Source organism: Thamnophis elegans, chromosome Z (genome assembly GCF_009769535.1).
Source record: "Thamnophis elegans isolate rThaEle1 chromosome Z, rThaEle1.pri, whole genome shotgun sequence".
Classification (NCBI taxonomy): Eukaryota; Metazoa; Chordata; class Lepidosauria; order Squamata; family Colubridae; genus Thamnophis; species Thamnophis elegans.
This window is the reverse complement of record NC_045558.1, coordinates 73,568,971-73,594,025: the sequence shown is the minus strand read 5'-3', so window position 1 is coordinate 73,594,025 and position 25,055 is coordinate 73,568,971. Positions and strand designations below refer to the sequence as shown.

The 25,055-nt window shown below is 36.1% G+C and overlaps 1 non-coding gene across 1 annotated transcript; it reads right to left on the bottom strand.

Moving 5' to 3' along the window:
- Positions 1-24,550: 24,550 nt before the first annotated feature.
- On the bottom strand, positions 24,551-24,658 carry LOC116523113. Its single transcript, XR_004257041.1, has one exon. It is a non-coding gene; the product is annotated as a U6 spliceosomal RNA (small nuclear RNA).
- Positions 24,659-25,055: the final 397 nt, after the last annotated feature.

Below are 25,055 nucleotides of genomic sequence, written 5' to 3'. Positions count from 1 at the left end.
TCCAGAATGGAAAAATCATCCCACTTTCAAAAAAAATATGCACGTAAGTTAGTATTTAATTAAAAATGAATTATGTAGGAAGTTTGAATTCATATTTATATATGTTCATGTTATTTTAATGGGTAAGACAATATCAATGACAAATATTTTTGCAATCTTATAAGAAGGCGAGGAAGAAATATAATTTAAGGGAATTCTATTAGGAGACACTGATTTGATAGTGGTTGTGGAGTTGAGCTCCAATGTATAAATATTGTAGTATATCTATAGTATATCTATATCTATATATCTCTATCTCTTTTATCTATCTATCTATCTATCTATCTATCTATCTATCTATCTATCTCTTCATTTTTTTCATAAATAGACTTTTGCTGATGCAGCATTTTGACAGCCGTAAATCACATTGGTTTTACTTAGTTTTATTTTTAAGGATTATGTTGTTTTTTAAAATATATTTAAAGTCTGAATGCCCAAAATCGACTAGAAAATAATAGATAATTACAGGAATAACTGTTTCCCAGATCTCCTTCAGGACATTTGTTCTAGTTATTGTCCTTTAAATCTGTTATTTGATTAAGATGGAATGTGGATTTTACCCACATTTTCAGTAAGAGCTATACATTGGCAACATTAGATTAAGTTCGTCTATTTCCCCCTGATTAGTATGTCCTCTTCTCTAATATTTTTCTTCACTTCAGTATCTTGTTTATAATGGTACTGACAATTATTCTTTTTATTTTGGGAAGAGGGTGAGTGGTTTTTAATACCATATTGAAAGATGAAAATATTCTGCCCCTTGAGGATGGGTAACATATGTTTTTTCACTGCTTTCTGATCTTGGAAGGAAGGTTGATCCCAAAGGACAAATTAATCTGAATCTCTCAGGGAGTCCTGAAAACAGGAATTCCCTTTTCCCCTTCTATTATATGTCAATTATAATTAGGGCTTTACAGTACTTGTGACTCACTTAGGAAGAATGCTTCAAACAGTAAAATTTTGGAAACAGATGCAGCTACTTTCATGAGTTCAGACTCTTTGTACATTACAAAACACTGTTTCCAAACAGAATTCTAATCATTGCAGGTCAAAAAATAGCAAATTTAGCCTTTGAGGTTGTGTGCAGTGCAAGCAGAATAAGGCTGCAGCCTGATCTAAAGTGGTCTTTTAGAGTTATACAATTAACTCATTCTATAAATTTGAAGATGAAAAATGAGTTTTCATTTTTAACATATCTAAATACATTTTGGCTGTGAATTAGAGCTGCAGAATAGCCTATTTTGAAGATACTGCTACTGTTAGAGCTCATCTGTCTGTCACATGGGAGAAGACATTTTCATACATTGCTTCCAACTCCTCCAGTAGTCACTATTCCAATTTTTCCAATTTTTCCAATTTTAATAGATTTGTATGCCACCCAATCCCGAAGGACTCTGGGCGGCTTACATAAAAACAGTTTAAAAGTATTTAAAAAGTTTAAAAATACGAGACAGGAACGAATTAAAAGAAGGACACAACATGCACTCAATCTTAATGGGGCTGAAGGTCAATCAAGATCAACAGCCCCAGGCCTGCCGGAACAGCCAGGTCTTAACAGACTTACAGAAGGCCGGGAGAGTGGGGAGGGTCTGGATCTCAGGGGGTAGATCGTTCTAAAGGGCTGGGGCAGCCACAGAGAAGGCTCTCCCCCGAGGAGCCGCCAGACGACACTGCGTAGTCGACGGTACTCGGAGAAGGCCTGCCTTGTGCGATCTTATTGGGTGCTGAGAAGTATGTTGCAGGAGGCGGTCACAGAGATATCCAGGTCCTAGGCCATGTAGGGCTTTAAAGGTAATAACTAGCACCTTGAAGCGTGTTCGGAGACCAATAGGAAGCCAGTGCAGCTCGCGGAGGATGGGTGTAACAGTATCGCTCGCGCGGCTGTATTCTGGACCAATTGTAGTCTCCGAACACTCTTCAGGGGCAGCCCCATGTAGCGCGTGTTACAGTACTAGAGGTGAGAGACTAAAACCAATAAACAAACATTCAAACAAATAATAGTAACAGCTATAGACTGCATTTTCTCTTCCTTCTGAAAGAGTAGCCAAGATTTCTTTGTTTCGTCAGACTTTTAATTATTAATGAATTTTAATTTAATTATATTAGATTTTTGTTTTCATTTTTTTTGCATTTAAAGTTTCCTTTTAGCTTCAGTTTTCCAATTGTGTAGAAAGTTAATATCTAAATAAAATCAGTCAATCAACCTCCTGAATTATCTGTTCGCTCAGGACATTAAATCCATGTTTGACTTTTTCAGTATAAGTAAAACTCTTTAATTGATCTTTATCCCAGTCCACTATTCCATCTTATTTGAAGGCTTCCACCATTGTTCCGCTGCCAAAGAAGTTCCATATTTATAATCTCAACTATTACAGACTAGTGGTATTCACTCCTATCATCATGAAATGTTTTGACAAATTGGTCTGCTTGCACATCATTTCTGATCTTCCACATAGATTTGATAAACACCAGTTTGCATACAGAAGAAATAGATCTACAGAGGATGCTATAGCCATTACTCTTCACACTGTTCTGACTCACTTGGAACAGTGGGGGGAGGGCTATGTGAGGAGGCTTTTTGTAGGTTTTAGCTCTGCATTTAACATAATACTTCCACATAGACTAGTGTCTAAATTTATGTATATTGGACTTTCTAATTCAATCTGCCTTTGGATTATGGCTTTCCTGTCTGGTCGCTTTCAGAGGGTCAGATTAGGTAATCATATTTCTTCAGCCCTTATTCTTAAAGGGTTCACCACAGGGTTGCTTGTTGAGTCCCTTACTTTAGAAATGCTATTACTAAATTTGCAGATGATACAACAATGGTGGAACTCATCTCGTGTGTGTGTGTGCGTGAGTCTGTCTATCAAGATGAGGTGGACCGGTTGCTTTCATGGTGTGGAGACAATAATTTGCTCCTTAACACCAATAAGACCAAGGAGTTTATAGTGGAGTTTATAGTGGATTATAGAAGCAACAGATCAGATATCCAGCCCTTGCTTATCAATTGAGACCGAGTGGAGCAAGTGGCCAATTTTAAGTTTCTGGGTGTTAGCATAATAGAGGACCTGATCTGGGGCACTCACATTGCAGCACTGGCCAAAAGGGCCCAGTAGAGATTATACTACCTGAGACTTTTCAGGAAACAACAACTGAATGAAAAATTGCTGTTGGCCTTCTACCACTGCACCATAGAGAGTGCATAAAGATAACTTACTGCACTTGTGTATGGTTTGCCAATTGCACAGTGGCAGATAGAACAGCACTCTAGAGGGTTAATGGCATTAACCACAGGATCATTGGTTGCTCTCTTCCTTTGGGAGAATTTTATATCTCCTGCTGCCTTTAGAAAGTTCAAAACATTCTTAAAGATCCATCTTATCTCGGACACCCCTTTTTATTACCATCTGGTAGATGGTACAGGATAATAAAAACAAGGACAAATAGGCTGAAGAACAGCTTCTATCCCAGGGCAGTAACCATGTTGAATTCTACTGTATAGTGCAATATTAATGCAATATCATGGGGTTTCAATTGAATTGTATAGAATGTGAAGGATGTGTGTTTGTGTTTTATTTTTATAGTTATAATATACCCTGAAGATGGCATTTAATTTCATTGTACAAAGTGCAATGACAACTAAACTAAACTAAATTAAACTAAACTCCTAAATTTTCCTTTATGAAGAGTTATATGTTCAGGATCTTGAAATAGAGGGGTTTATGAAATCAAAACAGCAATACTTCTACCAATATTTTCAGTACACAAATGAATACACAAAACTGACTGATTCATGTTAGTATTCCTCTGTTCTGGCACATTTTAAGGTTGCTTTGGGATTAAGAAAATAAGAGAAGGGAACTAATTAATATTTCCTTTTGCTGACATCCTATATATTCCCTGCTTTTGAAGTGACAATGAATAATGAGCAATTCAAAACATTCCTTATGCGTAGTTTCTGTTCCAAAATGTTCTCCCAACAGCTGTCTTCCATTGCTGCTCTAGGATTCAAGTTATGATTTGAAAATGATCTGGAATAGAAGTGGTTAAGGTGGAAAAATATGCTTCCCTCTAGCTGCTTGTTTGCTTTTCTTTTTTAATTTAAAACAGCTCTAACTTAAAACATTTTTTTCTCATATTTTTCGGACAGAAATCTCTTTTCATCTTACCATGGAAAGTCTCTGACTACAGATACTAGAAGTTTATCTGTTAAATATATATTCTACCTTTACTCAAGCGTTCCTTATATTTTCCTCACAACAGCAATTTGATAAAGCAGGTTAAACTGTTTCAATTGTTGACATCCCATGAGTTAGTCTTCATAGTCATCCCTTTGTAGTGATGGATAGCTTCCAGAAACCCTCCAGAAGACCCTCCAGAATTTGAATTTAGCACTGTCTTTTTATACATGACCCAATCTAGTAAATATGCTTATATCTCAAATATTCTCTCCTCTAACTTTTTAGGTCCCATGTTATATTTACATTTCAAATATGTTAATTAATCTCCAGCCTTGTATTTGTTCTCATGAGGCCTTCTTGATGTTGATTAATATGTCCTCATTTAACTTCATTTGTTTCTTTGCAAATGTGATGTGGCAGTGCATGAATGCATTTTAGAATATTTTATTCTGGTATACTTGGTTGGATTAATTCGTCATTTTGTTCACTATCTACAAGGTTCTAATAACTATTCTAAATAGTTGCACTGCATTAATATATGGTATATGAAAACCAAGATTATTTTGCTTATCATTTTAAAAAATGTTTTATTATTTTAATGCATGCTAGTTTTAATGTTAATAAGCCACCCAGTGTCATCTTTAATGAAATTGGTGACACATAAATTTTAATGAATAGAATAGAATAAAACAGAATACAATAGAATAAAATAGAGTACTAAAATAAAAAATAAATATATTTTGAAATAGTAAAAAGTTCTTTTTCTGTGAGGTAAAAGAAATGGAAAGAGAGGTATATAAGTAAGGCAGAAAACCAGCATATAGCCCGAATCTGCAAGGATGAAATGAGAAAAGCTAAGGCTCAGAATGAACTAAAACTTGCAGCAAATGTCCAAAATAAAAAAAGTTTCTTTTAACATATTAAAAAAAACAAGAAAAAAGGAACAATCAATCCGCTAATGGGAGAAGATGGCAAGGAAGTCACTAGCAGCAGAGACAAAGCAGAGCTGCTTAATTCTTTCTTTGCATCTGTCTTTATGCACAACTTACCAAAAGCAGAACCGTAAAAGGCAGACTAGGAAAACAAATTAAAATAGGCAAGAAAATGGTAGGAGAACACCTGTCCAATATAGATGAATTCAAATCATCACGTCCTGGTGGATTAGAATAGAATATAATTCTTTATTGGCCAGGTGGTTATTGGATACACACAAGGAATTTATTTCTGATGCATTAGCTTTCAGTGTACATACAAGCAACAAGTGCTAAATCATGACTATAATCATAAAATAAAATCATCAAAAATCACGATACCACATTCAGTGATAGTCATAGAATATTAAATAAGCAATCAGCATGAATCTTAATAGGATAACGAATAAAAGAAATCATCATAAATTATAAAATACAAACAACATCCCAGAGTTCTGAAGGCGCTAGCAGACTTGTTCTTGGAACCATTAAACTATATCTTTCAAAGATCCTAGAGCACTAAGGAATTAGCAGAGAACTGGAAAAGGGCTGATGTAGTTCATATTTTCCATAGAAGGGGAAAACTAGAATCCAGGAAACTACATATCAATCAGCCTTAAATCAATCTGGAAAAATCCTGGAAAAGATAATTAAGGAGCAGATCTGCGACCATTTAGAAGCAAGCAAAGTTGTAACCAGAAGCTAACATATGTTTGCCAAAAACAGATCATACAAAACAAATCTTATTTCATTTCTTGAGAAAGTGACTAAATTAGTGGACCAGTACAACACTGTAGACATATTATACTTGGATTTCACTGACATTTATTTATTTATTTATTAAATATATTTATATGCCGCCCAACCCTGAAGGATTCCGAGCAGCTTACAAAAAATATAAGAAAAAACACATAACAATAAAAGAAAATAATTTAAAAACAACAAACACCCTCATACATTCATTCTAGTTGGGGCTGGACCTCAACAGTGAGGTCAACAGCCCCAGGCCTGCCAGAACAGCCAAGTTTTTACAGATTTCCTGAAGGCCATGAGAGTGGGTATGGCCCGGATTTCCGGGGGGAGCTGGTTCCAGAGTTTCAGAGCAGCCACAGAGAAGGCTCTCCTCCGAGGAAGAGTATTTGATAGAGTAGACCAGAACCTATTTTTTTAGTAACTTAGAAAAATGTGGAATAGACAGCATCACCACCAGATGGATTCATAACTAGCTGACAAATTGCACTTAATGTGTAGTCATTATCAAATGACATCTACATGGAGGGAAGTAAGCAGTGGTGTATCCCAAGGTTCTGTTTTAGGCCAGTACTCTTCAATATCGCTCTTCTAAATTATTTAAAAGAGGGAATAGAAGGATAACATATCAAATTTGCAGATGACACCGAGTTGGCAAGAATAGCCAACATGCCAGAAAATTGACTCAAGATCCAAATGGATCTTGACAGGCTTGAATACTGGGCCCTATCTAACAAAATGAAATTCAATGTAAAAAGTAAGGTATTTACTTAGGCAATAAGAACCAAATATACAGGCATAGATTAGGCGAAACATGGCTCAATATCAGTAACTGCAAGAGGAATCCTGGAGTATTGGTGGACAGTCATTTAAATATGAGCCAGCTGCAGTAGCCAAAAAAGCCAATGCAATCCTAGGCTGCATTAACAGAGGGATAGAATAAAGATCACGTGTTAGTACCACTTTATAATGCCTTGTAAAACCACACTTGGAATACTGCATTCAGTTTTGATCATCACAATATAAAAACTCTGGAAATAGGGCAGAGAAGAGCAATAAAGATATTAGGGGGCTAGAGGCTGAAAGATATGAACAATGATTACAGGAATTGGGTTTGTCCAGTTTTGGTGAAAAAAAAGGATGTGGGGTGACATCACAGCAGTGTTTGAGGGTGGCCGCAAAGAAGAGGGGGACAACATATTTTTCAAAGCAACAGAGGGCAAGACAAGAAGCAATGGATGAAAGCTAATCAAGATGAGAATCAACCTAGAACTAAGGAATAATTGTCTGACAGTGAAAACTATTAACCAGTGGAAGGGCTTGCATTCAGAAGTTGTGGGTGCTCCATCATTTGAAACCTAAGAAGAGATTGGACAGCCATTTGTCTGAAATGGTAAAGGGTTTCCTGCTTGAGGAGGGTATTGAACCAGAAGACCTACAAAATCCTTTCAATTCTGTTGTTCTGTTATTCTGTATCTATTCCTTTGTCTGTCTATTGCCTGTCTGTCTGTCTCTGTTTTTTTTAGCAGCTGCACAAACCATTTTATGCTTTTGTGGTATAGCATATTATTTACTTTCAGATCCTGCAAAGTATTTTTCAAGATATCAGCTATATTTATTATTGAATTTATTTTAGATTACTTTTGAATGAACTTATTCACATAGTATATAAATTTCCCTATTATTTATTAGCATGTTTTTGAACATTAGAAATCAAGAAACAAAGACTGAAAATATCTGGGAGTTAATACACCAGACATTTGTGTTTTAAAACAACAACCTTACTGTCAAACTCTGACAATGCATGAATGAATGAATGTCTTGCAAATAAAATTTTACTGTGAACTAAAATGCCTGGAATTGTAAACTTATTTGTCAGTTTACATACTGACTGATTCAAAAACAAAAAAAATCAGCCAAGAGAGAAAGACAGATCACAGCATTTCCACTCATAACCATTATCTTTATAGTGAAGTTTTATAGAAAATTTGAGATTTTGTTGAGTTGAACTTATTGTCATGATAATGGATGAATGTCATTTAGTTTTAATCCTACTTATTTTATATACTTTTTACACGTGTTACATTTTTATGACTTATTTTATATCTTATTTGCTCAATGTTGAATGTTATAGGTTTATAATTTGTAGAGGTGTTTGACATGAATAAAGAAAGAAAAGAACAATGTAGATTTAATTTGAGCTCCTTCTGCTTGCATGAAGTTCTGTAATTTTGTTCACTGAATATGGTTATATTTTCACAGGAAGTGTTCTCCGACATAGGAAGAGTGTAGAAATGAATAAATCTGTATATATTCTTTGTTTGAGCAAAATGTCAATTGTGAGTCTAAATGTGTTTTAAGGTCATGCTTGACTGAGATTGTTGCTATTGTATATTAATGACATGAATCTATATTACTGGAATTTTTAAAGTTTTACAATTTAATATTTTTTGGTTTTTTTTCCTAATACATGATATAGATATTCATAATCAAGTTATTCTTCAGATCTGCAATATAAGAAATCCTGCTCATTTCATTGTGATAAATTGTTAATATATGACTGTATTAGCTTTTATTGGAACTATTGGCAATTGGAGTTAAAACTGTGACTTTATATCTGATTGTCGCACAGCATTGAATGATTCCCTATCCGTGAATGTTTCATTAGTCATTCTTGTACTCACTTCAAAATATGAGAATAATTGGGTGTACATTGAAGCTGAAAATAGATTATGGAATTTTACAGAAGAAATAGTTTAGGAGATTTTTTTCAGGGAGTGCATAGTTGGCATATGAACTTGTCAGGGAATTGTGCAGCCAGTGTTCAAATGGAGTCAGAGATGCTGATATGAACCAGTTTTATATAAATAAATATATTTACAGTAAATAAATTAAAGGCAAACAGGAGCATCATCAGGTAAATCAACACAGGAGGAACATCATGAGGTAAATCACAAGAGCACATAATAGCACATAGAGGAGAAAGGCAGGAAAACACGTGTGCAAGGTGTCTGAGAGAAGTGAATGGAGAGCCACGCAGAGGCAATGATGAGGTAGGGACCAAAATGGGAAGCCTCTATCCGCTTAAAAAAGTAACCTGCTTCCCTTTTTGTCGCCCTTTGCTCTGTTGTCCCCATGCCTGGACTGATTTCATGCCTGATGCTGAGAGGGTAGTTCTGCTTCTCTCCCCCCCCCCCCCCAGCATTGCCAGAAGCAACAGACTACTGATGCTCGCTTGTTGTGTTCCCCCCCCCCCCGGCACAACCCCGGCAATCACCTATCGCCCATCACACCTGGCAGGCAGAAGCCCCATGGCTAACAATCTCATTCAGTCTCTTTCCCATCTCCTTCCTTCCTGTGTGGGAAGGGATGAGGGCAGTGGGAGAGATTGGCAGCATGGTTTACCACATGGGGGCAGGGTGGTCCCAGTGAAAGACCGGCAAGTAGGCATGGAGGCACTGGTATGGCTGTGGGGCTGATCTGCAACCTGATGGCAGCCATCCAGGTTGGACCACAGCCAGCCTTAGATCCACAGTGATGCTTTGCCCCGTCCCCTGTGCATGCACAAAGGAAATGGCAAGCGTGTAATATCCTGGAGGAAAGGAAGTGCTCAGAACACAATTGCCAGGGATGCCAGGCTCTGTGCTCCCTCTCCGCCTCCTGTGCACATGCCCAGGAGGTAGTAACATGGATCTAAGGCTGGCTGTGGTCTGACCTGGATGAACGCCACCAGGTTGCAGATCATTGACCGGTTGGGCTGGGCCGGGCCAAGGCGCCACTGGCTGTCCATCGCTGTTTCCAAGACACCCCCGTGGACCAAATCTAACCCCCTTGCAGGCCAGATCCAGCCCACAGGCCTTGAATTTGACACCCTGCTGTATACCAATGGCTTTATCATGAGGTCAACCAAATTATCTTCTGATGAAAAATAAATTAAGCCTGTTACATTTTTTTTTCATTGCTTCTCTGACATTACAATATTTTATGTCAACATGTTCGCTTCTGGTTTTAGTTAGGATATTTTGTGGGGAGGGGCATAATTGACATATGAACACTCTACTCCAGTGTTGTTATATAAGGGTATGTAAGTATGCAGACTAGAGCTGGAAATGACTAGTACACATGTACTAGAGGAACTTTTATCTTTACCTTTAAGTATGTAGTATGTATTTATGTATGTATGTATGTATGTATGTATGATCCTATAACAGTCACTTGCTATTAAGATACAAACTCAGGGTATACTTATTTATAACCTAGCCTTTCCGTCTAATTTTAATTTAAATTCATGCCTGTTATTTTGTGTTTAAAATAAACTTTGGCATATCATATTTTTAATAAAGATATTTCTATGGTTATTGTAATTATTTAATGAAGACTATGTAGCATGTTGCTTCGTGGTTATTTATCTTTTAATGTGATTTTTAATATATCTCTGTAGTATGAGTACTTTAAACTTATCTTTGACATGCAGCCTTCTTTTCTTGGCTTCCAGCTACATTGATTCTCCAATTTTTAGGTTTTCTTCATGTAAAAGCTATCCAGTTGTAACTATAAAATATAAGAGGCTTGCCTCCTGAGGAAACCTTCACATTGTAGGTGAAATATAATCCTGATTGTTTCCCCCTCTCCTTTCTGCTTTCAAATAGCTAGGGATAGTGGTAAAAACTCCCTTTGTTTCAGATAGTGTACATTGCAGTGAAAGAAAGTAACAAAGCAGAAAATGAAGAAGGACATAAAAGAATCTCAGCTCAAGGAGGTCAGATCCATCATAGAATTAATGTTGCCTTCAAAGCCATCTGGGACAGGTGCAGTTCAAGACAATCAAAGAAGAAGCATCCATGAATGCCAGGATAAGGGATTTTCACAGAAAATCAGCGTTCCTTTTTGCTGTAACTCTGCTAGAGAAGACTTATGGGAACAGGTTACTGCTACTGTCAGTGATACACTGCTGATTTTAAATGACTCAGTACAGAGATCCTTTGGTATTTACTTTCAGCTTTATATGAGAATGGGTTTTTCCGGACTTAATACCAGTTAATTAAAACATTTATTATTTTCATTCATTCTGCTTTTTTCCTGTTGTTTTTTCCTCTATATTATCGGTAATATAAAAACCAGTCGTGGAAGCATTTTTGCCTCCTTGAGTTAAAATGTTTTTATTTTCCACTTTTCATTTTCATACAGTCACATATATACTGTGCATAGCCAGGGCCATACAACATTAAACAATAATCACAGCAATTCCTCTTGTCAACAATACCCCCCAAAATAGAAACCCAATATACCTCCTTCACTCTCCATACACCTCTTTCTTCCGCCCCCCTCCAACTTTCTATCTTCCCTCCATCATTCCCCTCTACCCTACTTCCCCTCCCCCTCTACCACTCCTCTCTCCCAGTCCACTCCCTCCCTTCCTTCTCACCCTCCCATCCTCTCTCCCGCCCTCTCTACCCCTCTTTCTTCTATCCCACTACTCCTCCCCTTGGTGTATTTCTACTATATGTCAATGTATTCAGCTTGTCCTATTTTTACAGAGAAATTAAAGAGAAACAGTATACATGTGAAATCACATTACATTGAAATCTAACACATAGTATATATCCCCCTCCCCCCACCCTCCCTCCTAACACCCTACCTCCCTCCCCCCAACTTTCCAGAGCCCGTACACGATATAGATTTTTAACAAACACAGTCTAAAATATATTGAGACAAAAGAAATAAAAAAAAGAAGTTAATAACATCTCTACATTGATCTTAGCTTCTTCTGTTACACTAACTTTGGACAGTTTAAATTATTCCTGATCTTAAGCAAAGGCTATCTGGAATTTCTTAGTCCCATATTTGTTTTGTATATAGTCAATCCATTTTTTCCAGTCTCGTTTATATCTCTCGTTTGAATGATCTTTAAGATATGCCGATATTTTTGCCATCTCGGCTAAGTTTGTAACTTTCAATGTCCATTCTTGAGTTGTAGGCAAGTCTTCCTTCTTCCAGTATTGCGCCACCAACAATCTTGCCGTCGTTATTAGGTGCAGAACCAAGTTAGTCTCTACCACTGTAAAGTCAGTACATGTACCTAATAAAAATAACTGAGGAGTAAACTTTATCCTTCTTTTAAAGATATTTTGCATAATCAACCATATTTTTATCCAAAATGCCTTAACCTTTTGACAGGTCCACCATATATGAAAATATGTAGCATCGAGAGAACCACACCTCCAACATTTAGGCTGTACATTCGGATACATAGAAGCCAGCTTTTTAGGATCTAAATGCCATCTATAGAACATCTTATAAAAATTTTCTCTCAGGTTTTGAGCTTGTGTAAATTTCACATTTCTTACCCATATTCTTTCCCATGTATCCAACCTTATTGGTTCTTCAATATTTTGAGCCCACTTTATCATACAATCTTTAACTAATTCTGTTTCCGAATCCATCTGTATTAGTACGTTATATATCCTCTTTATATGCATTAAACTTTGATCTCTTATTTGTTTAAACAAATTATCCTCAACTTGGATAAAACCAATTTTTTGATCTATTTTCCACCTGGCCTGTAATTGCCCATACTGGAACCATGTTTCAACTACCTTCTCCTCTTTTAATACCTCTAAAGATTTTAGTTGTAGTACCCCCATTTCCAAAATGAGAAGCTGTCTGTAGGTGGCTCTATCCTGCTTTTGTGCTATATTCATATTTTCAATTGTATGTCTAGGAATTGCCCACATGGGTATCTTGTCATTTAATTTATATTGGTATTTTTTCCAGACCCGCAGTAAAGCATTTCTTAAAATATGACTTTTAAAATTCTTATCCAATTTCTTGTTGAATAACAGGTAAGCATGCCAACCATATACCAGATCGTGTCCCTCGATATTCAGTATTCTATCATTAGTTAAATGAGTCCAATCACTAATTACAGATAGCGCCGCTGCATCATAATATAGTTTTAGGTTAGGTAATTTCAAGCCTCCTCTCTCGTGTACATCTTACATTATTTTCATCTTTACCCTCGGCTTCTTTCCGGCCCATACAAATTTGTTGATACCCTTCTGCCATTCTAAAAGATTTGCATCTTTTTTAAGTATAGGTAACATTTGGAAGAGAAATAAAAATTTTGGTAAGATGTTCATTTTCATTGCCGCTATCCTACCCAGCAAAGATAAGTGCAATTTCTCCCCATTTTTTCATCTCTATCTGTATACTATGCCAAAGTGGTTCATAATTATGCTTATATAATTTCCCGTTTGAGGTTAAAATATTAACCCCAAGATATTTGACTTTTTTGACTACCTCACATCCTAGCATCCCTCCTAGTTCTTCCTTTCGTTTAGTATTTTTATAGCTAATATTTTTGTTTTTCCTAAATTTATTTTAAAACCAGACACTTGACCATATTGATTAATCATATTCATTAAAACCATACTAGATTCCTGCGGTTGTTCCAATATTATGACCAAATCATCCGCAAAAGCGCGTACTCTGTATTCTTGCTGCCTAATCTTGATCCCTTTTAGACCATCCAAGCCCCATATTTTATTCAACAATACTTCCAAAGTTATAATAAACAATAGTGGGTACAAAGGACAGCCCTGTCTTGTACCTTTTCCAATTTGAAAAGGGTCTGTTAAACTTCCATTGACTATGATTTGTGCTGTTTGCTGTTGGTATATTGCTTTAATTGACTGTAAAAAGCTATCTCCTATCTGCATTTTTTGCAATATCTTCAACAGAAATTGCCAGTTAACTCGATCAAAGGCCTTCTCAGCATCCAAAAATATGAACGCAGCAGGAATTTGGTTGTTCTTTCCCAAATATTTTAATGCATTAATAATTAATCTAACATTACTTTTCATCTGTCTCCCCTGTATAAAACCTGTTTGGTTGGTGTGTATCAATTGTTGAATAACCAGCATTAACCTATTTGCTAGTATTTTAGTAAAAATTTTATAATCTACATTAAGTAATGAGATAGGTCTATAATTTTTTGGTTGAGTAGTATCTTGATCTTCTTTGGGTATCAAAGATATAAACGCTGTCTTCCAAGATGGAGGCACCTTACCTTCCGTTTGAATCTTATTAAATAATTCTCTAAGAGGTTCTACCATTTCTAACTGTAAATTTTTATAGTAAACCGCTGTCAAGCCATCTGTACCTGGTGCTTTCCCTAACTTTAGTTGCTTAATTACCTGTAAATTTTCCCCCGAGGTTATTGGTTGGTTCAATTTTTGCCTGTGCTCTTCTCTAACTAAGGGTATTTTCTCTTTATCTAAGTATTTGTCTATATCTAAACCCTTAATTTTATCCCCTTTATACAATTCTGTAAAAAATTCCCGAAATGCCTTTTGAATCTCCTCCTGTTGAAACACCTCCTTCCCTCTATAAATCAGTTTAGTTATATTTCGAGTTTCCCTTTTTTTCCTAATCTGATAAGCTAACCATCTGCCAGGTTTGTTTGCGTTACAAAAAGTATTGTGTTTTGCATATAATAAACTAGTGGCTACCTGGTCAGAGATCAACATGTCAAATTGAGATTTTAATATGGTAATTGCTTCCTTAACCTTTGTATCGCCTGGATTTATTGTTAACTCCAACTCTTTCCTCTTAATTTCCTCTTCCAATTCTGTTCGTTTTAGCCCTTGTTTGTATTTATGTATTTTATTTATATTCATCAGCACTCCTCTCATATACGCTTTGCTTGCATCCCATACGAATTCCATAGGTTTACCCTTATTCATATTCAAAACGAAGTATTCAGATAACAATTTTTTACAATCATTAATGTACTATTCATCTGAATAAGTTTTCATTCAGTCTCCAAGACCTTCTTGCCTGCACTGACCTTCCCAATTCCATCCAAACTGGGTTATGATCCGAAAGGACCCTAGCTGCAGTCTTTATCCTCTTCACCCTAGAAAGTAAATCATTAGTGATTAGTATAAAATCAATCCTTGAAAGGGATTGATGTCTATCAGAAAAGAAAGTGAAATCATATTTCTCTGCGTTTCTTTCTCGCCAAATATCTCTCAATTCAAAGTCATCCATCATGTCAAAAAAAGGTTTGGGTAGCTTAGCTCTCATTTTAGTATTTGGGCGAGAGGTCTTCTTATCTCTTTTAGTGTCTATCACACCGTTCCAGTCACCCAATAGTATACAAGACCTATAGACCCACTGTACTAATTTAGCATGAAGATTTCTATAGAATCCGTCTTGCTGTTGATTAGGAGCATAAATTCCCAAAAGTAATGTCTTTTTCCCTTCTAAGATTAGATCTAGCGCGATATATCTTCCAAAGGGATTCCAAATTCAGCTTTGATATCTTTTCTTAAATATACGACTATACCATTTTTCTTTTCCATAGCAGAAGTTACAAAATGTTGACCAAGTTTGGGGTTAAGCAAATATTTTTGATCAGTTGATTTGATATGAGTTTCTTGCAAACAAATTATATCATTCTTAAACTGTTTAAGATAGTGAAATATTTTCTTTCTCTTCTGTGGAGAATTCAGTCCATTGACATTCCATGTTAGAATCTTAGTTGTCATCTTTGGTTACCTGAAGCTTTTTTAGAGCCTCTTGCATGGGCTGTTTAACCTTTGGCCTAGCTCCTCCCACGGCTTCTGAGCTTGTTGCTGTAACTCCTTGATCGATGACCGATAATTGTTGAGGTTGTTGCCTTTTAGCTTGTTTTCCATTCGTCTAGTAGTCATACGGCTAGGTCTTTTTCCATAACACCTTGCCCTTCCGGGGAGGGGAGATGGTACATCTTGTCTGGTAGTTGTGTGGTTTGCTGCCTATCTTGTCCTTCTTGTGGTCTTTCTCCAGATCCAGATGGTGCAGAGTGTCCTGCCTTCAGAATATTGTGATAAAAATCTCGAGTTTTCCATACGGAGTTGAGACGATATCTTTGCCTGTCAAATGTAAATATAATACCAAATGGTGCATCCCATCTGTACTGTATCTGATGGTTTCTGAGTTCTTCCACTAAAAAAGCATAGTCTCTCCTGGCTCTTACCATTTGAGGTGGTATTTCTTTCAAAACAATCAAATCCTGGCCCCCAATTTGAAGCCTAGTGTTATAGGACTCTTGTAGTATCATGTTTCTGAGCTCTCTTGTGGTGAAGTATATAACTACGTCTCGGGGAAGTTGCTTCTGTTTTGCCACCCAAGAATTAACGCGGTAAGCTTTATTGATCTGCCAGTCAAAGTTGGACCCCGGTCTTCCCACCAGACAATCAAAAGCTTCTGAAAAAATATACGATATAATTACATAAAGAAAGGAGAATGATAATAAACTATATACATGGAGGATGGAATTTTTGGTATTAAATATTATGGATGTTTAGCTAAAACAGGATATGAGGATTTGATGCTAATGGAGGATTTTATAAACAAGTAAATGAAATGCTAGCATGTGGTTATGGATTAAATCTTTGGCATAGTTAAGGATGAAGGATGTTTAAACAACTGCAGTCAACTAAAAGTGGAGGTATGATGATGTTAATATGGTAAACATTTGAGTTAAGATATTTGAATTAATATGAATTAATGGAAGAGATGCACAAAAATATGTTGTAACCAGCTGATATACTTTTTTATAACATATACTTGTTGTGTTTTTTCTTTTTTTTCTTTTTTTTCTGCCTTGTTTTTTGTTTTTTGTCTTTTTTGTGTTTTGATTTTTTTCCCCCACTGGTGTGGGCATGTTGTTTATGTAACAAAAAAATAAAAAAAAATTATTAAAAAAAAAAGCTTCTGAAAAAATCTGTTTCAAGTTCTCCTGTTTATCCTGACGCAACCCCCTGACTCTTAATGCCAGCTCCATCTGCCTGTACTGTATCATAATAATTTGTTTTTCAGCGTTTTCAACTTTTTGTTGCACCACCTCAGTTTTGGATGTCAAATTGGTATTAGCTTCATTAAGATCCTCTAGGTTATCTTCAATTCCAGAAACATGTTCTGTCAGTACAGTTACAAGTCCCAGCATATCCCTCTTTTATTTTAGCAATCCTAGTATCAAGTTTATCATATAAGTCTGCCTTAAGCTCTTTTATCTCCTCCTTTAGCTCCTCTGAATTCTCTAAAAGTTTCTAAATTCTCCTCTCTAAATTCTCTAAAAGTTTCCAAAAAAAGTTCTTTCGTTAGCAAATCTCCAGTAGGGGGCATAGAGGGTGGAGGCTGCAACTTTGTGCCAGGTATTGGAGATGTACTTCTAGGAGGAGGTCTCAGTCCAGGATTTAATTTTGAGGCCATTATAAGTCTTATCTTCAAGCAATTAATCAAACTCTACTGGCCCGATGTGCAGCTTACGAAAAAAGGTATTAAATCACCCCTTTGTTAGCTCCTTAAGACTTTCAGAAGGTTTCAGAAAAAAAAGCATTGTAACGAAGCAGCTCAGCATATTCAGCGCCATTTTAGACTTCTCTATATCAGAAATATATATTAGCAAAGTTGATAAGAGGAAAGTCTTGTAGAATCTTCAGAGAAATGAAACTAATTAATAAGAAGCTGCTGGCCGGCTGTTCCTTCCCTTTGAAGTTTTATCGCTGTTCTTTGCAAAAAGATTAGGGAGGTGGCGTTGTTACGGAGAATACACAATCGCCATTTTAGGAGCCTTTTTTTTTTTAGATAACCAAATTAACGAAGGAAGCTCCTGTAAAAAATGAAGCTAGGATTTAAATAAGCAGATGAGGTTCTCAGATACAGACTCTGCCTGTATTAAAATCAGATAGATAGTTCAAATATTGTTCTAAGTGGGAGGATCTTACTTTGAGCTGAAAAAAAAAACAGCTGTAGATTTCCGGCACGGAGATGATTCAGCCTCGGCTGGCCCCCCCTCTCTTCGCAGACAAAAAACTGGAAAGATCAAAAGAACGCACTTGCCAGCTGGATCTCTCTCCTCCCCTTCTTGCCTGAAGGGTGAGGTATCTGTCAGATGTCTAGGGAGATAACGCGACCAGGAACTCGGGAGCAGCTCTATTAAGCTGCCACCATCAGCAAGGTCCCGCCCAGGAAGTCATTTTTGCCTCCTTTACTGCTTTTATAGCACTTTGTTTTTGTTTTGAGCATAGTTGAGCAGTCATTACAGATTAACAGTAAACTGTCTTGTTCTCTAAACTGCAGTCCTTGGCATGATTTATATTTTTGTTCACTATCTACATTTCCAGATCACATTCAGGCAATTTAAGAAAACATATGTTTTGTTGACTGGAAACTTAATGCTTTCTGTAATACCATTCAAGACCAATTGTAAATCATATTATTGGTAGTGAATGTGTAAGTTTATACACACAAGGTATCTGTAGTGGGTGTGGTGAATGTAGAAAAACTCAAGAGCGCATCCATGACTGAAACTGTCCTTTTTTCTGTTTGCCATGTTTAATACTTGTTTCATCATTATAAAGGCCATACAATATGTAATTTATTCATTACACATAACAAAAAATGAGGCTTCAATTGTACACTTGCAGACACTGTCCCTTTAAAAAAAAAACCTGGAGAAGTCCTAACACATATGCAATGAATATTTATACTTCATTTCTATTTGCAATTAGAATTTGAAACTGATTAAATGACATACTGTATTGGTCTCTATACTGGTGTTAAGTCTTCAGAGAAGCTTCTGTTGTTTTTAACTATGAACATTATGAAAGCTCAGAAAGATTACAACCCAGAAAAATGTGACCTCCCATAATCAGGGTATTTGCTATTTTGGCAATTGCTATTGCTGTAAGCAGTTTATGATAAAATATATTTGATTTTGCTCCCAGCTCCAAATATATGATATAATAATTGCTAAGCAGCAGCAGCAACTGCAACAAAATTTATCCTACTTCTTCCTAGTTTTTTAGATATAGACATATTATTAGTGCCAGATACATTTTCTTTAATTATCATATTTAATCCATTTTTTTCTCTGTCTCTTAATAGATTGCTTTTTAATTTCAGGATTTCAGCAGAATTTGCTAAAAATTCTATGATTTTTCTCTAACTTATTGCACAAAATATCACTGACTATTAGCTAAATATACCTTTCCAGACCTCTCAGACTGAATTCAGATACCTCTTCCAGCCAGCTTCCCACATGTTGGCTTCATCCCATTCTTCATATTACTACTCCACTCAGCAACCTTTCTCTTAATTTACTTATTTATTTTTACTTATTTATTTACTTATTTATTTCACTTACATTTATCTTCCAATATATTGGGATGAAAAATATCTCGGTGTATAGTATGTCTTTTACAATTGTTCTTTATTCATAACTAACTCTCTTTTTCTCTAAAGCCATCCAGGTTGACTCTGCCTATAATATAAATGTAATTTATATTTTAATCCAATTTACTACGGCAATTTTTACTAAGATAATATAGCTTTTACCATAAAAAAGGTTGTCTATAATTACAGTATGTTAGATGGAATGTTGGTCTATTCTTGGATCCAGCTTTGATATTTTCCCCCTTTCCTCTTCATATCTTCAATTTACAGAATAAATATCTCTGTAAGGTGAATACAAACACACACACACACACACACACACACACACACACACACACACACGTAATATTCACAGATTAATTATAAGCCAATTATATATCACAATATAACTTTTATCTTATTGTTATTGGCATGTATATAAAATCTGACTCTTACTGTTAATAAAGTATGTAAAGCTTTATTCATGTATTCAGTGTTTTGTAGAACATGACTAAGTAACATGCATTCTTAACTTCGCTTTTTGGTACTTTTAAAATCCTTCAGAATACCAGGTTTTAGTAATACAGTTTTTAATATTTCATCTTAGTATTGCAAGAATAGTTGTACTAATTTTTGTTTTTATGGCTATCCATTTTAAAAGAGACAATTCTGAGCAGCTCATAGTAATGTTATAAAATAATAAAAATAAAAAAGCAAAAAAAAAAAAAAAAAAAACCCCGCCACCCACAACTATACTCTTTCAATGCATCCAACATCACCCTCCTCAGGCTTCAATCATCCTACTTCAGTTCTTGGACAAGCTCTTTATCTTCTTTTGGAACCTCCCGGGCCTGCTGGATTTCAAAAGACTTCCACACAAGACCAGAGCTGCTGTGGAGAAGACATATTTTATAACATTTAAGGGAAGGGACCTGTAATGGACCTCCTTTACCCAACTTAGTGGAATAGGCAAATATCCTCAGGGAGAAGTAGTCTCATAAATAACCTGACCTATTAATCACCTCAGATAGGAACAGAAATGTCACTTGGTCCCTTCTGACAATGTTATTAAAATATTGTGCCTCTGTCTCTCAAAAGAGTAAAAAAATGTATAACTTCCATAATTCTGCATGAATCTCCATATAATTGATAAATTAGCTTGGTAGACACCATTGGTAGAACCAGTGTCAAAGCCAATATTTAATCTCTGGCACTCCGTTCTGTTCTCTGCAATTCTTTTTTTCCATATTCAGCAGACTTCAAAGGACCTGAGTTAATTTTTGTAGTGGAGATTTGAAATAAAGTGATACTTGTGTGCAAACTTGTGTGCAAACTATAAGTTGTTTTGTCTTGTATGAAACCTTTGATAGTGTTTACTGCTAATACATTTTCATAGCACATATGAAAAATAAATTATATTTGAGGACCAGCCCTTTTGCTTCCCAAGAATATTTATGTAGTGTAGGAATAATAATCCAATAGGACAGGTATCTCCAACCCCCAGTCCGTGGATAGGCCTGGGCTGTGGCATGCCAGAAACTCTGCCATGCAAGCAGGCAAAGCCCCATCCATGAAATACAAGCAGTATGCGAAACTATGTCTCCCCTGTCCATGAAAAACTTCGCTCCATGGAACCAGTCCCTGGGTTGGGGAATGCTGCAATAGGACACTATTATCACGTTACTTCTGTATAGTAAAAAAAAATGTATATTTTTTTTTATCGTAAAGTCTGGCCAAAGATGTAATAAAGATATTTATTTTGACTGTCTCATTGGCTCAAATCACTAATAGAGAAGAAAAAAATGAAAGTTAGAATTCTAGATGCGCCACTTTTACCTTTTATCCTTTGTAAACTTTAATGATGAAGATGCAGGCAAATAAGATTTCTATTAGCTCCTTTCATGAAGAAAGAAATGTTTAGGTTCCACTTTCACCCAAATGTTTTCCAGGAGGGCTCTTTCTTCCATAAAAGTTAGAAATAAAAAGTTAAGTATCTCTCACCCAGATAGATCACACTGTTTTTGAACTTTCCACACTTCTTTTCTGGTTGGCTGTCACACCTTCGGTCCAGCACGTAATGGCTGTCTTTTTCTTCCTGTGGATTTTGAGAGTCTTCACTGGATCAATCTGGGAAATTGCGGACTCCTTAAGAAAAGTGGCATGTGCTCTCTTTATTCATCCGCTCTCTGAGATGATTTAGGTACGTCCGAACCTCCCAGCAGTTGGATTTTGGCGTGATCCCACAGAGCCTTGCCATTCCCTGGAATTACTGGAGTAATTCAAAAATATAATAGATAGACTGCTACTCCCCAAAGACATAATGGAATAAGCCTCGCTCTCAGCCTTGATCTCACAATCAAGCAGAAAGAACTAAATGTGCTGAATTGGTCTATAACAGTTTGTCTTGCATTCCTTTTTTTTTTGAGACAGAAAGCTTACATTGTATTACAGAGAAAATAAGTTTTAAATATTTTCACTTTCTCTTTGATTATTCCCAAGGCCAAGAGCGAGGATTTTTCCATTAAGTCTTTGAGGGTAGCAGTCTATCTATTATGTCTTCAGTCTTCCCTGTATATCAAAAATATATGCAGCTAGTATTTGCTTATTTTGGATAAGATTGCTTTCTTAATTAATTAAATCTTAGTTTACTAGTGAAAAATTTCAGTGTTCTAAGAAATAAAGTAGAATTGCAGATTATGAGTCGATTTCTCATTTCCACCCAATACTGTATTTAGTTTTAAATGCAACTTAGGATCAGAGAAATTAAAAGACAACAAGAAATAAAAGGATTTAAGGGGAGAAGATAGCTGATGTCGCAATGGCACGACATGTGATCTTGGTGCTCTGAGATTACAGTCAAATTTCTGCTGCTGGATGGTCCAGTTGGACCTAAACCAACCCACAGAGACAGTGATTGAGAAGGGCACCTCCTGCTGATCTCAGGGACACGGCAAAGTCCCTGAAAGATCCAGGAATAGCCTTTTTTTCCGGTGACAGAAATGCAGCTAATGAAGGACAACTCCGGAATGGGAAGAAAGCGGAAAGAGAAAGTGTGTCAAATTGGTGAGGAAATTTTATTGTTAGAGGAAGGGACTACCCAAGAAAAAAAAATAAGTTAAGATTGAAGACAAAAGACTGTAGGCGGCGAGATTGATCTGCATTGAACCATTAAATTTAGTGTGTTATCCAGCTAAATTTAGTTTACTAGTAGTATGTATAAAATGAAGCAACAATAGTTATAGTTGAATAATGATTAATAATGATAATTATACATATAGATCTATCAGTTTGATGATATGAAATTTTGTATAAACAATAGATGGAAATAATGAGAGGAAGTTTAAAAGCTTTATCTAGAATATGTTATAAAGATGTATTGTGATTGGATGATTTTAAGATGATTTAATGGAATGTTATCATATAATCCTAGATTTTGAATATTATATATAAAAGGACGTAAAAACAATTATAGTCAAATTAAGGTTGCAATATAATAATTGTGATATACATGAATATAGGTGAATTTAAAATATGCAATTTGATATGAAAAGCAGGTGGTGACTATGGAAAAGATGCATGGAAATGCTGTAACCAACTGACACACTTTCTACAATTTGTAATGGAAGATGGGTTTTTTTATTTTTATGTTTGCTTGTTCTTGTTCAAAAAGAAATAAAAAATATTTTAAAAAAAGAAATAAGAGGATTTAGGGCAGTGGTTCTTAACCTGTGGATCGGGACCGCCATGGAGGTCGAACGATCCTTTCACAGGGGTCACCTAAACTATCGGAAAACACATATTTTCAATGGCCTTAGGAACCGAGACACCAATTTTATGGTTGGCGGTCACCACAACATGGAGAACTGTATTAAAGGATCACGGCATTGGGAAGGGTGAGAACCACTGATTTAGGGTAAGAACCCAGAAGTGTAGTGGTGAGAACAGCTAGGGAAATAGCGAGCTTTGCCGAGCCGGCCACCCGTTGTCAAGAGGTCCTTTGTGGACTGCAACCGTCCTGAAGGGATGGGGCACAAGGAGAGGCATTTTGGGCATTTGCGGAGAGCTAGACAAGATCTTCAACAGGTCCAACTCGGAGCTCTCTAAAGATTGGGGGTGGGGGGGTGGCCATCTTCAAATGATTGTTCTGGAGCTGGGGCATCTAGAACACATCTGGTGCAGGAATGGAGGAATAGATGGAGTATTTGATCTGGAGGGAGATTGGCCAAATTAACATTAAAATAAATTAATTTTGATGCTTAAAGTTTTTTCTGGAGCTAAGCTAGTGGCTAAACACGGAGGGCAGAAAGAAAGGAGGAAAAAGGCTATCGGTGAAAAAATACCAAGCCCAAGGAGAACTTGATTAATAAAGCTGGAACTAGAAAAATTCAAAACTATTAAAGGGGATATTTGGACAATTTGTGTATGGATTTTGAGCCTTTGGTTTGACTTTTGGCAAGTTTCGACAAATTAATGACCTGATCAAACAGAGGAACAACAAAAGCCACGTACTGGAGAAGAAACATAATAGAATTTTTAAACAAAGCAGTCGAAGGAAGATGTGGTCCGTCTTTTCTATTTGGCTTCATTTTGTTTACACTGGAAGAAAATAAAGAATTTTCTAAAAGGACTGCACCTGATATTAAGGAGTAGAAATAAGAAGAGGGATTGAAATAATTGTAAAATATAAAAATATTAAAAGTGTTTTAAAGGGTGGTATGTTTGAGGAATAGTTGGAAATGTTAAAAATTGCACGAGCAAATGATATCCGAAAAAGAAATTAGCCAAAAATAAAGAGAGGAATAATGGGAGATGGAAAAGAGAAATTTGGGGGACAGATATTTAAATAACCTATTGAAAAGTAATAGAAAATTTTTTATGTAACATATTATGTAACAAAAATAAAAAACTTTTTATAAAAACAATAAGAGGATTTTTTTCTCCTGGATTTTTATTAACTCTACACAGATCTGTTTTCAAAATCATTTTCTCATGTTTTCTTCTTTGGGCACTTTGTGGGAGGACGCCAAAATGGCAGCAGGATTTCATTTTATTATTTCAGTTTGGGTGCTTGATTAAAGACTCATGATTGTGACACTGCTCTTTGTGCCTCATGGGAAATCACATTTGAACATGATTTCCAAAGTTAATTGTCTTGGTATCCGCCACATCCTTAAATAGCTTGTTGATCAGCCTGTGATGGGGTACCTTGCCAAATGTTTTATAAGGTATTTTTAAATTTATGTCTACTACAGTCTATTACATAAGTTATTATTGTTTGGGAATGGATAGGCTTGCCCAGCCGCAGAAGTAGAAGTAAAATAGAATAGAATGGAATGCTAGTTTGACAAGATTTGTTCTTGACAAATCAGTACTGGCTTCTGTTAATATGTCATATTGTATCTTGTATTGTAACTTGTATGAAACATTGTAAAAATTTGCATCCTTGTGCAGGGGCCATACAAATCTTTTTTGTATCATTCCATTTTGTGATTATATGTATCTGTTCCTGTATAATCTGACTATAATGTGAGATATGTAAAGATGCTTTGAGCATTCTTTAGCATTTATCTTTTTGGTCATTGAATATATATAGATAATTCTCAGGCCCTTGGCTGTGTTTTCTGTTGTGGCCCAGCAGGATCCGGTTGAGCTGCTGATGGACTTGGATAGTGAGGAACCATATGAGTCTGCCATGGAAGTTGTGGAGGATCCTATGTAGGGTTCAGACTCAGAGCAGGGACCAGAGAGGCTGATTGGCCACCAGGAGGCGCCTGAGGCATGGAGCAGTGGGGAAGATCAAAGGGAGTTTGTCCCTGATTCTAGATCAGGAAGGGCTAAGAAACAGAAGCAGCAATTCCATAGGCAGACTCACAGAAGATAATTAAGCACAGATGGTTGTAGATTGGCCCCT